The sequence below is a fragment of the Hemitrygon akajei genome, chromosome 6 (assembly GCF_048418815.1).
Source record: "Hemitrygon akajei chromosome 6, sHemAka1.3, whole genome shotgun sequence".
Lineage (NCBI taxonomy): Eukaryota > Metazoa > Chordata > Chondrichthyes > Myliobatiformes > Dasyatidae > Hemitrygon > Hemitrygon akajei.
Window position 1 is genome coordinate 92,066,139 of NC_133129.1, and position 15,808 is coordinate 92,081,946.

General features: G+C 44.8%; 1 protein-coding gene across 4 annotated transcripts in view; it reads left to right on the forward strand.

Annotated features, from left to right (window-relative positions):
* LOC140729270 (rho guanine nucleotide exchange factor 15-like) overlaps positions 1 to 15,808 on the forward strand; it is a 107,517-nt gene that overhangs the window by 21,065 nt on the left and 70,644 nt on the right. For 3 of the 4 annotated variants that reach the window (XR_012099300.1, XM_073048852.1, XM_073048853.1), the window contains exon 2: positions 5,932 to 6,035. The gene's annotated coding sequence lies outside the window, so the exon portion shown is untranslated. Of the gene's footprint in view, positions 1 to 5,931; positions 6,036 to 12,383; positions 12,488 to 15,808 lie in introns of those variants that run through there. The other variant, XM_073048854.1, reaches the window with a different exon arrangement.

Genomic DNA, 15,808 nt, shown 5'->3' on the forward strand with positions numbered 1-15,808 from the left:
AGTATTCCTCATTGCTGTTTCGATCACAATTTTGTTTGACTGGTCAGGGTTGTTTACCTTAGTCTGGCCTCTCCCCTTCGACCTGTTTGGCATGGGTGACCCTACCAAGAGCCAAAGCATAAAGCCCTGACTTCAGCCAACATGGCTCTCTGGGTCACTGAGGCACGCAAGCTTCCAACCCCTATGACAAGGATGTGATCCTCTTGGAGGATCACAACAGTACTGCTTAGTTTAGTGTTTTCTAATTTCAATATACCTATTATTCTCCGTTTGGAGGCTCTTAGTTCTGACTTCCAGTAGCTTACATGCAAGTCAAAATGCTGGAAATCTTAAGGAACCCACACAAGGTGCAGGAGGAACTCAGCAGGAACATAGAGGAACTCACCTATGGAAGGGAATAAGCAGTTGTTCATTTGTTATCAAAGTATGTATACATAGTGCCTCCTTGGGATTTGTTTCCTAACAGGCAGCCACAAAACAAAGCAACCCAAGAGAACCCATTAAAACAAGACCGTCAAACACACGAATTTCAGAGGAAAGAAAAAAAAATGATGCAAACAATAACTGTGTCAATGGCCTGGAGAGCTACACTGGCTGGAGTCAGGGCTTTTTATGATTTGTCTCTTGGGATTGGGGGGGTGGGGGAGGCTACTGCACAGGATGAAAATAAGCAGCAGAGAGTTGTATAATTAGTCAGCTCCATCATAGGCACCATGGCATCCGGGAGTGATGCCTTAAAAAGGCGTCGTCCATCACCAAGGACCTCCACATCCAGGACATGCCTTATTCTCATTGCTACCATCAGGATGGAGGTACAGAAGCCTGAAGACACACACTCACAAATCAGGAACAGTTTCTTCCCTTCTGCCATCCGATTTCTGAATGGACATTGAACCCGTGAACGCTACCTCACTACTTTTCATTTCTATTTTTGCACAACTTATTTAATTGAACTTAAATACAAACAAATATGCTTTCTGAAATTTAGCATTATTTTCTCTGTAATATCATGTATTGCATTGCACTGCTGCCACAAAGTTAACAAATTCCACAACATATGCTGGTGATATTAAACCCGATTCTGGTCAGAACTGAAGGTCACAAAAATGAATCTACAGCTGAATCAGAAGCCGGTTAGTTGCAGGTCACAGCGCAGAGACGAGTAAACCTCATGGAGCAACGAGCTGATCCAGTCCGTCTTCGCCTCCAGCCCCGACACCCGGTCTATAAGTTGGTCTTATGTACTGTATATACAGCCATGCCCAAAGAGCTGCCTGTACATTGTGCTTTATAAGATTGCTTTTATATTTATGTTGATTTTGTCTTGTGCCCTTTCTGCTTATTATGCTGCATCGGATCTGGAGTAACAATCATTTCATTCTCCTTTACACTAGTGTTCTGAAGAATGACAATAAACAACCTTAATTTTTTAAAATTTTGATGATGCTAAATATCAGGTAAGACTGATACAGTAATTTTATGTCCAGCTGAGGCTATTAAGTCGGTTTAAGTATTATCCTGGGTGGCAGGGTGGAGATGCGTCTCCACCAAAGGAGATGTAAGGTGCTCCTTCCCTCCGCCAGCCTTGGACAAAGTGTAGCACCTGCTTAGCCTCTGATCAGGGTCACCACGGGAGCAGGTGGTGGATGGTCGTATGAGCAGCCGGTGCAGATCACAAGTCCTGGTTATGTGACCACTGACACCAGGCAGGCAAACTCTGAAGAGTATTGATAGTGGCTGGGGTCACCCGTCTTGTAAAGACACTGTCCAGAAGAAGGCAATGGCAAACCACTTCTGTAGAAAAATTTGCAGAACAATCATGGTCCAGGGAACGACCATGATCGCCCATGTCATACAACATGGCACGTAATGATGATGATGATGAAGTATTATCTAGTACTAAAGATAAGAAGTGTACGGAGTACCTGCCTTCACGGGGGTGGAACAGTAGCACAGTGGGTAAGCTGCTGCCACACAGCTTCAGAGTCGTGGGTTCGATCCCGACCTTCGACCTTGTGTGTCCTTCCCTATGTCTACCCCACAATTTGTCGCTCATTCACATGTTCTCCCTGAGAACACTGGGGATTCCCCCCTCCCCTCAGCTGTGCACTCCAGCTTCCTGCCTCATCCCAACGAGTGCAGGGTCGGTGTCAGTTGCCCTCGGTGTGTGGGTGAGGGATAGAACCTGGGGCAGTTGACGAGAGTGTGGGGAGAATAATGTAGCATTGGTGTAAGTGGGCGGTGACCTGTTTCCACTCTGCCTCTGTCAGTGGCACAGCTGGGTAAAGCTGCTGGTCACAGTGGCAGAGAAATGGGTTGTATGTTGTCTGCAGAACAGAACCCTGGGATTCGTCATCCCCACAGACAGTCACGAAACAAAGAAACACCGTTCAAAGAGAACATCAAACACCCAAAGCACAAAGAAAGAACAAATCGTGCAAACAAGTGAAAAACTCAGAATATAAAACATCAAACCACAGAGTCACCGAAACAGCCCGGGACTGTTCAGTTTAGTTCCGTTCTGTTCAATTTAGTGCATTTATTGACCGCAGGCCGCAGAGCCAGTCCGCCCTGATTAAAATCACACAAAACAGCAACAAAGCAATCAGAAATCAGAAACTCATCATCATGTGAACCACAGAGTCCAATCTACACACCACGTCGATTAAACCTTGCCTAAGACCCAATATTCCAGCACCTTCCTCTGGCAGCAGCGAGCGGGAGGGAAAGAGAGACTAGTTCAAACACTGGGACATTCCTCCGGGAGCAGCGAGGGGGCGGGGAGAGATTGGGGGAGAGAGAGATAGATATTGGTCACACACAGGCACCTGCCTCCAGCAACAGCGAGCAAGAGGGAAAGAGGGAGACTGGTAAAACACAGGCAGACGGTGCTGAAGACACGATTGTCTTCTGCTTTTGTCCTCATTGATTTCAATCTTGCTCCGTGCTTTAATCAAGAAGATCAGCGAGAAATGGAGCCTCCAGGCCGTGTACTCCGCTCGAAACCTCTCTGAACTCCCTCAGAGACAGCGAGAAATGGAGCCTCCGGGCCGTGTACTCCGCTCGAAACCTCTCTGAACTCCCTCAGAGACAGCAAAGAGCCAGATCACACAATCGGCCCTCAAACACACAATCGGAATGTAAATCACAGGTTCCAGGAGCAGCAGAATCATATTTAAAAGAAGAAGAAGTAAAAGAACCAGTTTTGTGCTGCCTGAAGGACATTACCTTTGGTCCGATAGTGTAGAGTTTGCACATTCCACTGAGGGGGGTCTACAAATCTTAAGAGTCCATGTTTAAGGGCTGGGTATCTCAAATCTGAATGGGAATACCGGGTGAACAAAATGGGATCAGTCATTTTGTGGTCAGTATGGACTCAAAGGGCTGAAGATCCTGCTGCTGTCATGTATGACAAAGGGCCTTTACTGGGGCATCGCAGAAGAACAGGAAGGATATGGAACAACTTCATAATATGTCCCAGCTGGAGTACTACGTGCAGTTCTGGTCACCATTCTATAGGAAGGATGTGATCGAGCTGGAGAGGATGCAGAGGACGTTCACCAGGACACTGCCTGGGATGGATTACTACTGTCGTGGAGGAAGACAACACTGGATGGGTCTTCCTTGGAGCAGAGGAGGGACGTGAAAGAGAGAAGCACAGATAGGGTAGAACCTTTTCAACATCTTAGAACAGTCTAGAACTATAAGGCAGGAGATAAATTATTGAGAGGGGTTACATGGGGAAGAACCTTCTTCATTCTAAATCTGGAACGTAACAACCTCCGCCATGGTCTAACCTCGCTGCTGCCGTCAGGAAGAAGGTACAGGAGCCTCAGGTCCCACACTGCCAGGTTCAGGAACCTTTCAGTCATTACCCTTCAGTCATCAGGCTGACAAACCAGTGTGGATAACTTCACTCACCTCAACTCTGAACTGATGCCACAACATATGGACTCTCTTTCAAAGACTCTACAACTCATGTTCTCAGTATTATTTCATTACTTATTATTAATTTGCACAGTTTGTCTTCTTTTGCACATTGGTTGTTTGTCAGTCTTTGTGTGTAGTTTTTCATTGATTCGGTTGTATTTCTGTGAATGCCTGCAAGAAAATGAATCTCAGGGTAGTACATGGTGACATATACGTACTTTGATAATAAGTGGTCTTTGCACTTTGAGGTGGTGGAGGCAAAGTTCAAAGTAAGTGTATTATAGTTGGACATATATACCACCATATACAACCCTGAGATTAATTTCCTTGCAGGCATACTCAATATATCTATCGAATAATAACCGTAACAGAATCAATGAAAGACTGGCCTACTAGGGAGTTCAACCAGAGTGCAGAAGACAACAAACTGTGCAAATACAAAAAGAAAGAAATAAAATAAAAAATGAACAATGTATTGAGAACGTGCAATGGAGAGTCCTTGAAAGTGAGTCCACTGGTTGTGGAAACATTTCAATAATGGGGCAAGTGAGCTGATCTCCTCTGGTTCAAGAGCCTGATGGTCGAGGGGTAGTAACTGTTCCTGATCCTGGTGGTGCAAGTCCTGAGGCTCCTGCACCTTCTTCCTGATGGCGGCAGTGAGGAGAGAGCATGGCCTGGGTGGTGGGGGTCCCTGATGATGGATGCTGCTTTCCTGCAACATTGTTTTGTGTCGATGTGCTCAGTGGTTGGGAGGGCTTTACCTGTGAGTCTCACAACACTTAACAGCATGATATGAATCACAAAAGAATGAAAAATGGTGGACCCAGTCCTGGGGGGTGGGGTGTATTGAAGGTTGAAAGGGAATGGCGTTCTGTGACAGAGCAGGACACCCTCAGTTCAGAGTTGGCATGCCGGTCGGAATTGTTATGATCAATTGGGAGAATACTTTGAGCCACCTTGGAGACAGTGGGAGACAGATCACTGAATAGCTCAATGCCAGGGCACGGTTCTGTAGCGGTTAGCGAAACACTTTACATGACAGTTCTGGGGTTCAAATGACACCATCTATAGGGAATTCTCTCTGTGATGACATGGCTTTTGCTCCGGGTGCTTCGGTTTCCTACCACGTTCCAAAGATGTACGGGTTAGCGTTAACTCTCACAAATTGCTGGAGGAACTCAGCAGCCCAGGCATCAGCTAGGAAAAGAGTAAACAGTTGACATTTCAGTTTTTGTGGTAGTTTTTCATTGATTCTATTGTATTGCTTTGTATCTATTGTGAACGCCTGCAAGAAAATGAATCTCAGGGTAGTATGCGGTGTCATATACTATAATAATATAGTATCTATCTATCTATCTATCTAGAGACAAGGTTCAAAATTCAAAGTAAATTCATTACAGTCGTACATATATGTCACCATATACAACCCTGAGGGTTCCTGCCGAAAGATTTCGGCCCGAAATGTCAACTGTACTCTTTTCCTAGATGTTGCCTGGCCTGCTGAGTTCCTCCAGCATTTTGTGTGTGTTGCTCGGATTTCCAGCGACTACAGATTTTTCCCTTGTTTGTGATTTTCTTGGAAGTTTGCAAAGATTTGGCATGTCATTTAAAACTTCAACAAACTTCTACAGATGCAACAGTGGCGAGTACCCTTCCTGGAATGGAAAAAACAATGGCCAAGGATTGAAAAGCCAACAAAAAGTGCCAAAGCCCCTCCACCATCAATATTTTAAAATTCCCTGACATGTCTAGAAAAACCAAATCATGCAGCAGGAATTAAGAGCTTTGATTCCACCCTGTCAGCTCTTTGTAACATGTTTTTCGAATAGTCCCACTTCCCACTGCCCTCTTCATAGACTTGGACCCCAACAACTTCTAAGGTCTTATGCGTCACAAGTAGGAACCACAGAATGTTGGACCTACTCACCAGGGTTACAAGGCTTCCCTGCTAAGAGAAAACGTGCCTCACTCATAGTATTAACTCTGTTTATCTCTCTACAGATGCTGCCTGACCAGTTGAGTTTTCAATTTCTAACTATAACTTGAAGATGCAACTGGGAAACCCCTTTGGCTGGGTGAATGAGGATTGAGAGAAACATTTTAAGGTAGGATTCTTTATCGTCATCATCATTATGTGCCGTGTCGTATGACGTGGGTGATAATGGTCTTTCCATGACCACAATTGTTCTCGGCATATTTTTCAACAGAAGTGGTTTGCCATTGCCTTCTTCTGGGCAGTGTCTTTACAAGACGGGTGACCCCAGCCATCATCAATACTCTTCAGAGTTTGTCTGCCTGGCGTCAGTGGTCACATAACCAGGACTTGTGATCTGCACCGGCTGCTCATACGACCATCCACCACCTGCTCCCATGGCTTCATGCGGCCCTGATAGGAGGGGGGGCTAAGCAGGGGCTACACCTTGCCCAAGGGTGACCTGCAGGCTGGTGGAGGGAAGGACAGCCTTACACCTCCTTTGGTAGAGATGCATCTCCACCCCGCCACCCAAATGTAGGATTAGGGAGTTGTTTCATTGGTCAACGGGTCTTCTATGAGTCCGTGAGGTTCATATTGGAGATAACCAGCTTTTACATCTGGCCTTTATGAGTCATAGACTCCCTCAGTAGAACGTGCAAACTCCACACACACAGCACCAGAGGTCAGGGGATCAAATCAAATCTCTTCTGCTATGAACAGTGGTTTCAGCTGCCAAGCTGCTGATAGAGACAGCATGGAAGGAGGCTCTTTAGCCTATTTGAACCACTAGCCATCTGCCAATTATTTACACCAAATCCTGTGTTATTCCCTTTTCATTTATTCCACCTGCATTCCCATCAACACCCCCCGATTCTACCCCCTCACCCACACGAGTTGGGCAATTTACCGTGGCCAGTTAACCCAGCGGATGTCAATTTGAATGCGGGGGGAAACCCACACAGTGCAAGGAAGAACGAGTAAACTCCATACATAGACAGTGCCGGATGTCGGGATCGAACCGGGGTCTCTGGCGCTGTGAGGCATCAACACTACAGTTATGGCCTTCAGGGTATGGGGAAGTAGAAACTTCAGGTTACTTGGAATCTAATAATTTAGCACACGGGAAATTTCTCTAGATTTGCATGTTCCTTTATAGTTGTGTTACCTGAGATCGGTGGCGCAGTGGTTAGCACAATGCTTTACAGTGCAGGCAACACGGGTTCGATTCCCACTGCTGTCTGTAAGGAGTTTGTACGCTCTCCCTGTGAGCAAGTGGGTTTCCTTCGGGTGCTCTGGTTTTCTCCCACAGTCCAAAGGCGTACATTTGGTAGGTTAATTGGTCATTGTAAATCGTCCCGTGATTAGGGTAGGGTTAAATTGAGGGGATTTCTGGGCTGGAAGGGCCCATTCCACACAGAATCTCAATATGAAAAATAAGTTTTCAGATCTCAATTTTTCCCCATTCAGCTAGTTGGTCTGAGCAACAACTGACACTCTTGAGTATGCCTGAATGCTTTTACGCATTGAGTTGCTGATTAGATATTTGCATTAATAAGCAGGTGTACGGTTGTACCCAATAAAGTGGCCACTGAGTAAATTTTGCATAGTCAAACACTACTTTGTTTGGGAGTGTAGTTCATGCAATGATGCTCAAAATTTGGCACATGGTTTGTGCACAGTCATCTCCTGCTGACGGCATTGACCAGGGCAACGGAGGCTGTCCAATCAGCATTCTTCAGATTCTTCCAGTGGTCAGAATCAGGTTTAGTATCACGAACATCTGTTGTGAAATTTGTTAGCTTTGTGGCCGCAGTACAGCGCAATACATGATAATAGAGAAATAACACGGTGAATTGCAAAAATTGTGAGGTAGTGTTCAAGGACTTAATGTCCATTTCGAAGTTGTATGGCAGAGGGGAAGAAGCTGTTCCTGAATCATTGAGTGTGTGTCTTCAGGTTTCTGTACCTCCTCCCTGATGGTAACAGTAAGAACAAGGCATGACTGGGTGACGGGGGTCCTTAGTGATGGATGCCGCCTTTTGAGGCATCGCTCCTTGAAGATGTCCTGGATACTGCAGAGGCTAGTGCCCACGATGGAGCTGATGTTTACAATTCTCTGCAGTGTTATGGTAAAATTGGTAAACTTTGTTCACTGTGTACTGAGGTATAGTGAATACCTTTTTTCTGCAGGCTGTCCGGACAGCTCATTTCATTACAACAGCGTAGTGAGTTAGTACAAAGGCAAGCAATTACAGAATGCAGAATAAAGTTCCAGTTACTGAGAGAGTGCAGTGCGGTTGGACAGTAAGGTGGAAGGCTATAATGAGATAGATGGTCAGGGTATAAGACTATCTCATCATACCAAAAAAACTGCTCGATAGTTTTATACAGCAGGATAGAAGCTGTCCTCCGAGAGGACCACAACCTTGTCATGGTTTGGAGGAGTGTGTGCCTCAATGACCCGGAGAGTGACATAGGCTGGAGTCGGGATCTTCTGCTTTGGCTCTTGGTAGGGTCACCATGCCAAACAGGTCAAAGGGTAGAGGCCAGACTAAGAGTGGTACACTGGTCCTCCAGGTTTGGGGGTACAGCTCGGGGCTAACAACCCTGACTGGTCAAACAAAATTGTTACAGAAACAGCAACGAAGAATCCTTCTACATCTGAGTGTGACGGTATTCCTGAGTCTCCACCCGGGACTTGTGTGACTGACAGTTAGTGAAAACCGAGAGGAAGCTACTGACAGGATGAAGGAAGAAAAGCGGGGGAAGAGAGAATGTTCAGGGTGGCTGGGGTCTTTGATTATTTTGGATGCTTTACCAGGGCAGTGAGAAGTGTAGACAGAGGCTGGTTTCTGTGATATGCTGAACTGTGTCCACAACTGACGGGCCAGTTCAGCTCACTGCTCCTCGAGGTTTACTCACCTCTGTGCTGAACTGAGGCTGGGGCCTGTAACTAACGGGCTCCTGAATCAGCTTCAGTGATGACCCACTTCGTGGCTGAGAGTTTCACTTCTAAATGTTGTTTGCTTACTTGTATTGTTCGCTTGATTTGCTTTTTTTTTCCTGCACGTTGGGTGTTGGACGGTCTTTTTAAAAATACGTTCTGCTGTGCTTTTTTTTATTCTGTGGCTGCCTGTAAGGAGACAAATTCTCAAGGTTGTATATACAAACCCCATTTCCAGAAAAGTTGGGATATTTTCCAAAGTGCAATAAAAACAAAAATCTGTGATATGTTAATTCATGTGAACCCTTATTTAACTAACAAAAGTACAAAGAAAAGATTTTCAATAGTTTTACTGACCAACTTAATTGTATTTTGTAAATATACACAAATTTAGAATTTGATGGCTGCAACACACTCAGCAAAAGTTGGGACAGAGTTAAAATAAGATTGAAAAGTGCACAGAATATTCAAGTAACACCGTTTTGGAAGACTCCACATTAAACAGGCTAATTGGTAGCAGGTGAGGTATCATGACTGGGTATAAAAGTAGCGTCCATCAAAGGCTCAGTCTTTGCAAGCAAGGATGGGTCATGGCTCACCCCTTTGTGCCAAAATGCGTGAGAGAATTGTTAGTCAGTTCAAAAGGAACATTTCCCAACGCAGGATTGCAGAGAATTTAGGTCTTTCAACATCTACAGTACATAATATTGTGAAAAGATTCAGAGAATTCACAGGCATCTCAGTGCGTAAAGGGCAAGGTCGGAAACCGCTGTTGAATGCGCATGATCTTCGAGCCCTCAAGCAGCACTGCCTAAGAAACCGTCATGCTACTGTGACAATTATAGCCACCTGGGCTTGGGAGTACTTCAGAAAACCATTGTCACTTAACACAGTCCACCGCTGCATCCAGAAATGCAACTTGAAACTGTATTACGCAAGGAGGAAGCCAAACATCAACTCTATGCAGAAACGCCGGCGAGTTCTCTGGGCCCGAGCTCATCTCAGATGGACCGAAAGACTGTGGAACCGTGTGCTGTGGTCAGATGAGTCCATATTTCAGCTAGTTTTCGGAAAAAATGGGCATCGAGTTCTCCGTGCCAAAGATGAAAACGACCATTCTGATTGTTATCAGCGAAAGGTGCAAAAGCCAGCATCTGTGATGGTATGGGGGTGCATCAGTGCCCATGGCATGGGTGACTTGCATGTATGTGAAGGTACCATTGACTCTGAGGCGTGTATTAGGATTTTAGAGAGACATATGTTGCCATCAAGGCGACGTCACTTCCTGGGACGTCCATGCTTATTTCAGCAGGACAATGCCAGACCACATTCTGCACGGGCTACAACAGCGTGGCTTTGTAGACACAGAGTGCATGTGCTTGACTGGCCCGCTGCCAGGCCAGATCTATCTCCTATTGAAAATGTATGGCGCATCATGAAGAGGAGAATCAGACAACGGAGACCACGGACTGTTGAGCAGCTGAAGTCTTATATCAAGCAAGAATGGACAAAATTTCCAATTGCAAATCTACTACAATTAGTATCCTCAGTTCCAAAACGGTTAAAAAGTGTTATTAAAAGGAAAGGTGATGTAACACAATGGTAAACATGCCTCTGTCCCAACTTTTGTTGAGTGTGTTGCAGCCATCAAATTCTAAATTTGTGTATATTTACAAAATACAATTAAGTTGGTCAGTAAAACCATTGAAAATCTTTTCTTTGTACTTTTGTCAGTTAAATAAAGGTTCACTTGAATTAATTTATCAGAGATTTTTGCTTTTATTGCATTTTGGAAAATATCCTAACTTTTCTGGAAATGAGGTTTGTAGTATACAGTGCCTATAAAAAGTATTCACCCACATTGGACGTTTTTATGTTTTAGTGTTTTATGATATGGAATCAGAGTGGATTTAATTTGGCTTTTTTAACACTGATTAACAGAAAAAGACTCTTTTTGTCAAAGTGAAAACAGATCTCTGCAAAGTGATCTAAATTAATTACAAATATAAAACACAAAATAATTGATTGCATAAGCAATCACTCCCTTCAAGTCAGTATTTAGTAGATGCACCTTTGGCAGCAATTAAGCCTTGAGTCTGTGTGGATAGGGCTCTATCAGTTTTGTACATCTGAACACTGCAATTTTTCACCATTCTTCTTTACAAAACTGCTCAAGGTCTGTCAGATTGCATAGGGATCATGGGTGAACAGCCCTTTTCAAGTCCAGCCACAAATTCTCAATTGGATTGAGGACTAGACTCTGACTTGGCCTCTCCAGGACGTTAACTTTGTTATTTTTAAGCTATTGCTGTGTGGCTTTGGCTTTATGCAGTGAATCCTTGTCTTGCTGGAAAACAAATTTCCTCCCAAGTTGCAGTTCTCTTGCAAACTGCATCGGGCTTTCCTCCAGGATTTCCCTGTATTTTTCTGCATTCATTTGACCCTCTTCCTTCACAAACCTTCCAGGGCCTGCTGCAGTGAAGCATCCCCACAGCATGATGCAGCCACCACCATGCTTCATGGTAGGGATGGTGTGTTTTTGATGTGTTTGGCTTATGCCAATAAGCTCAATTTTGGTTTCATTAGACTATAGAACCTTTTTCCAGCTGACTTCAGAGTTTCCCACATCCCTTTTGGCAAACTCTAGCTGAGATTTTATGTAAGTGTTTTTGTCAACAGTGGCTTTCTCTTTGCCACTCTCCCATAAAGTTGTGCCTGGTGCAGCACTTGGGCAACAGTTGTTGTAAGCGCAGTCTCTCCCGTCTCAGCCACTGAAGCTTGTAACTCCTCCAGAGTTGTCGTAGGTCTCTTGGTGGCCTCTCTCACTAGTCCCCTTCTTGCACGGTCACTCAGTTTTTGAGGAAGGCCTGCTTTAGGCAGATCTAAAGCTGTGCCATATTCTTTCCATTTCTTGATAATTGACTTAATTGTACTCCGAGGGAGTGACTTGGAAATTTTCTTGTATCCTTCTCCTGACTTGTGCTTTTCAATCACCTTTTGTCACCTTTTGGAGTGTTCTTTTGTCTTCGTGGTGTAGATTTTGCCAGGATACTGACTCACCAGCAGTTGGACCTTCCAGATACAGGTGTATTTTTACTACGGTCAGTTGAAACACCTTGACTGCACACAGGTCTCCAAAAAGAGAACTCCATTTAACTAATCACGTGACTTCTAAAACCCATTGGCTGCACCAGGGATGATTTGGTGTGTCATATTAAAAGTGGGGGCGGGGGGGTGAATACATATGGAATCAATTTTTTTGTGTTTTATATTTGTAATTAATTGAGACCACTTTGCAGAGATCAGTTTTCACTTTGACATGAAACAGTCTTTTTCTGTGGATCAGTGTCAAAAAAGCCAAATTAAATCCACTGTGATTCAACATTGTAAAACATTAAAACCTGAAAACTTTCAAGGGGGTAATGAACACTATCTATAGGCACTGTACATACTTCGATAATAAATGTACTTTGAAGTTTGAACAACTCTCTGTTGTTTCTTACAGTCTTGGGCACTGCTGCTCCTATACGAAGCCGTAATGCATCCAGACTGGATGCTTTCTATGATGTATCGATTGAAAGTTGGTGAGGAACAAAGGGGCCCAAGACAAAGTTCTTTAACTTCCTGAGAAACTGGAGGTGCTGGTAGCTTTCTTCGCTGTAGTGGTGATGTGGTTTGGCTGCAATGTAATATTGGTGATGTTATAAAGTCATAGAAAAGTACAGCTCAGAAATAGGCCCTTTGGCTTATTTAATCCGTGCTGAAACATTTAAACTGCCTCCTCCCATTGACCGGCATCCGGACAATAGCCCTCCATATCCCTGTCATCCAAACTTCGCTTAAACGTTGAAATCAAACTTGCACGCACCACTTGTGCTGGTAGCTCATTCCACTTTTAAGACCCTCTGTGTGAAGAAGTTGCCCTTCATGTTCCTCTTAAACTTTTCACCTTTCACCTTAACTCTCTAGTTGTGGTCCTACCCAGCCTCAGTGAAAAAAGCCTGCTTTCATTTACCCTATCTATACCCCTCGTAATTTTGTATACCTCTATCAAATCTCCCAACCTTCTACGTTCCAAAGAATAAAGTCCTAACCTATTCAATCTTTTATAACTCAGGTCCGTCAGACCTGGCAACCTCCTTGTGAATTTTCTCTTTACTCTTTCAACCTTATTTACATCTTTCCTGTAGGTTGGTGACCAGAACTGCACACAATACTGCAAATTAGGCCTCACATTTGATATAACTTCAACCATCTCCTGTATTCAGTAGTTTGATTTATGAAGGCTAACGTGCCAAAACCTTTCTTTACGACCCTATCTACCTGTGACACCAGTTCAGACTGTGAACTTGAGGACTTCTAAGCCTCTCAACCTCAGTATCATTAATGTAAACAGTACTGTCTGCACCCCCCACCCCCGCATCCTAATGTCAGTGACTCACTCTTTTGTTTGGCTGACAGTGAGGGAATGGTGTTGTCTCTATCTCCAACTCTTCATTACCTGAGATATGCTCCACGACAGTGTGGGCATCTGAAAACCTGTAGATGGAATCTGACCACACTATCGTGCGAGTACAGGGAGTAGAGTGGGGGGGGGAGGGCTGAGGACACCGCCCTGTGGGGTGCCAGTACTGAGAGTAATTGTGGCAGAGATGTTGCTGCCTATCAGATTGAAGCCCGTTGGTCAGGAGGTCAAGGATGCAATTGCAAAGGGGGGGGGGGGCGAGGAAGGGGATTATTTTCTCTCTAACAGGGCAAGTAGAACCTCAGATTATGTCTCAACCAAAACATAAAGAAGTGCAGGAGTTGATCACATGATCTTGCTTCCAGTAAGATGGTGGCGTGCTCGAACGCAGCGGTCTCTCTAGGGCCAGCCAAAGGTGCTTTTGTCTTTTTCTAAGTGTCTTTTTATATTGCAAGAGCATGCTGGGCATTAACGGTTTCAAGAACTGAAGGTCTACCCTATCAGTGAGTTGCTCGTTGGCGGAGGAGCTGGACTTGGTGCGGACCGTGTGGCTGCCCGCTCCAGAAAGGCATTGGAGTTGGTGCGTGAAGGTGGTGTGCAATCTAACAACGAGTGATTGTCATGGACATTTTTCTTAGAACCACAAGACCTTGTTAGACGTTGGTTTGCAGTATTTTACATTACCGGTTCACTGGTTTATTGTCGAGACCAACGGCGGGGCTGTAAGGCCTCGGATGTAATGAAAACTAGGCCTCTAGATTCAGGGAGTAAATTTAGGATGGAGATGAGGAGGAACTGCTTTTCCCAAAGAGTGGTGAACCTATGGAATTCTCTACCCAATGAAGCAGTAAATATACTTAGACAAGGTTGGATAGATTTTTGTATAGTAGGGGAATTAAGGGTTATTGGGCAAAGGCAGGTAGGTGGAGATGAGTCCATGGTCAGATCAGCCATGATCTTATTGAATGGCAGAGAATGGTCGACGAGCCTACTCCTGCTCCTATTTCTTATGTTCTGATCGGGTTTGCCTGTTGCAGCAGTCCAGAAGGGAAGAGGCTGGAGACGTCCATGTTGAATTGGGGACTGGCTCCTCCCATCGCTGCTGCTCTCCAGTGTACGCTCGGTGGAAGACAAGCTGGATTACGTTCACCTGCAGACTGCTGAGAACTGCTTGTTCTTGCCGACAGCGCTCATGCACCATCAACTTACAGGGCATGCCACTCAGGGATAGGGGCTATATAGTGCACTTATGTGCAAATGAGGCATGTGGTACAGAAAATCAACATGCCATTTTATCTCTATGTGGTATCTGCACCAAGTTGCTTGCAGTGAGACCGGAACAGAGTGCACACCCTTGTTTTGAAGCCACACACGCACAAAATGCCAGTGGAAATCAGCACGTCAGGTGGCATACTGGAGAGGAGCAAGCAGTTGATGTTTCAGGTCGAGACATCCTTCAGCATTTTGTGTATGTCTGTTTCCAGCACCTGCAAAATCACTTGTTTCAAGGCTGTAGTTTTCTATGTAGAGGCTTGAGGAAGACAATTTCGAATATAGCGTTAAAAGAGCTGAGCGTTGCTGAACTTTTGTGACCTTGTGAACATCCTGTGTTTTCCAATTAAGTTGCAAATCTACATAACTAAGATTATTGTGCTAGGCACTAATATTACTCCTGCATAAAGAAGACAGGGGTAGGCAGAGGTGCGATAAGTCATGAGAAGAGATTCTAGGAACTGTCAACTCTTTGACATCCAAGGTTTCATTCAGTTGGGTGCTACTAGAGATAAACACAAGCTGATGTTCCTATAACTCAGAGTTCCACACATCTGGACTCCCCGTATCATGCTAAAATAAAAGATTCACCACTTGGAAGTCTGGTCTCAGGCTTTATTTTTAAAGTTCTCTGATAGCCTTGATGGGCTGAATAGACTCCTTCCTACCTTCACATAGCTGGGTACCTGTAGTGCTGACGATGTTAAAATTGCATTCCCCGTGCACGTCACACACAGGTTTCTCAGCAAGTATAACCAGTTCATCCAAAATTTTCGCCTGCATTTTATAGATTCCATTTGCATTCTGGTGACACGCTGTGGTAACAGTCCCAATGATCCGTCAATGCCTTTTACACCCATGTGATCAATTAACCTAGCAACCTGTACATCCTTCGAATGAGGGAGGAAACTGGAGCACATGGAGAATACCGATGTGGTCATGGGGAGAACACGACCCTTCAGACACTGGCGGGAATTGAACCCAGGTCCGGAATTGAAGCCAGGTCCGGAATTGAACTGTGCCGCCCCGGATCCAATTCAGAAGGATGAGAAGAGGGATCTATGGGAACTTACCATAGGCTGAAAGGCCTGGATAGAGTGGACACGGAGAGGATGTTTCCATGAGCAGGATCCAGGCCCGAAGCGTATCGATGCGTCCAAGTACCGGGTCCTAGAGCCGGGGGTGTGCCGGCAGTTGGACAATTTAAATGCCAGGCCAGATG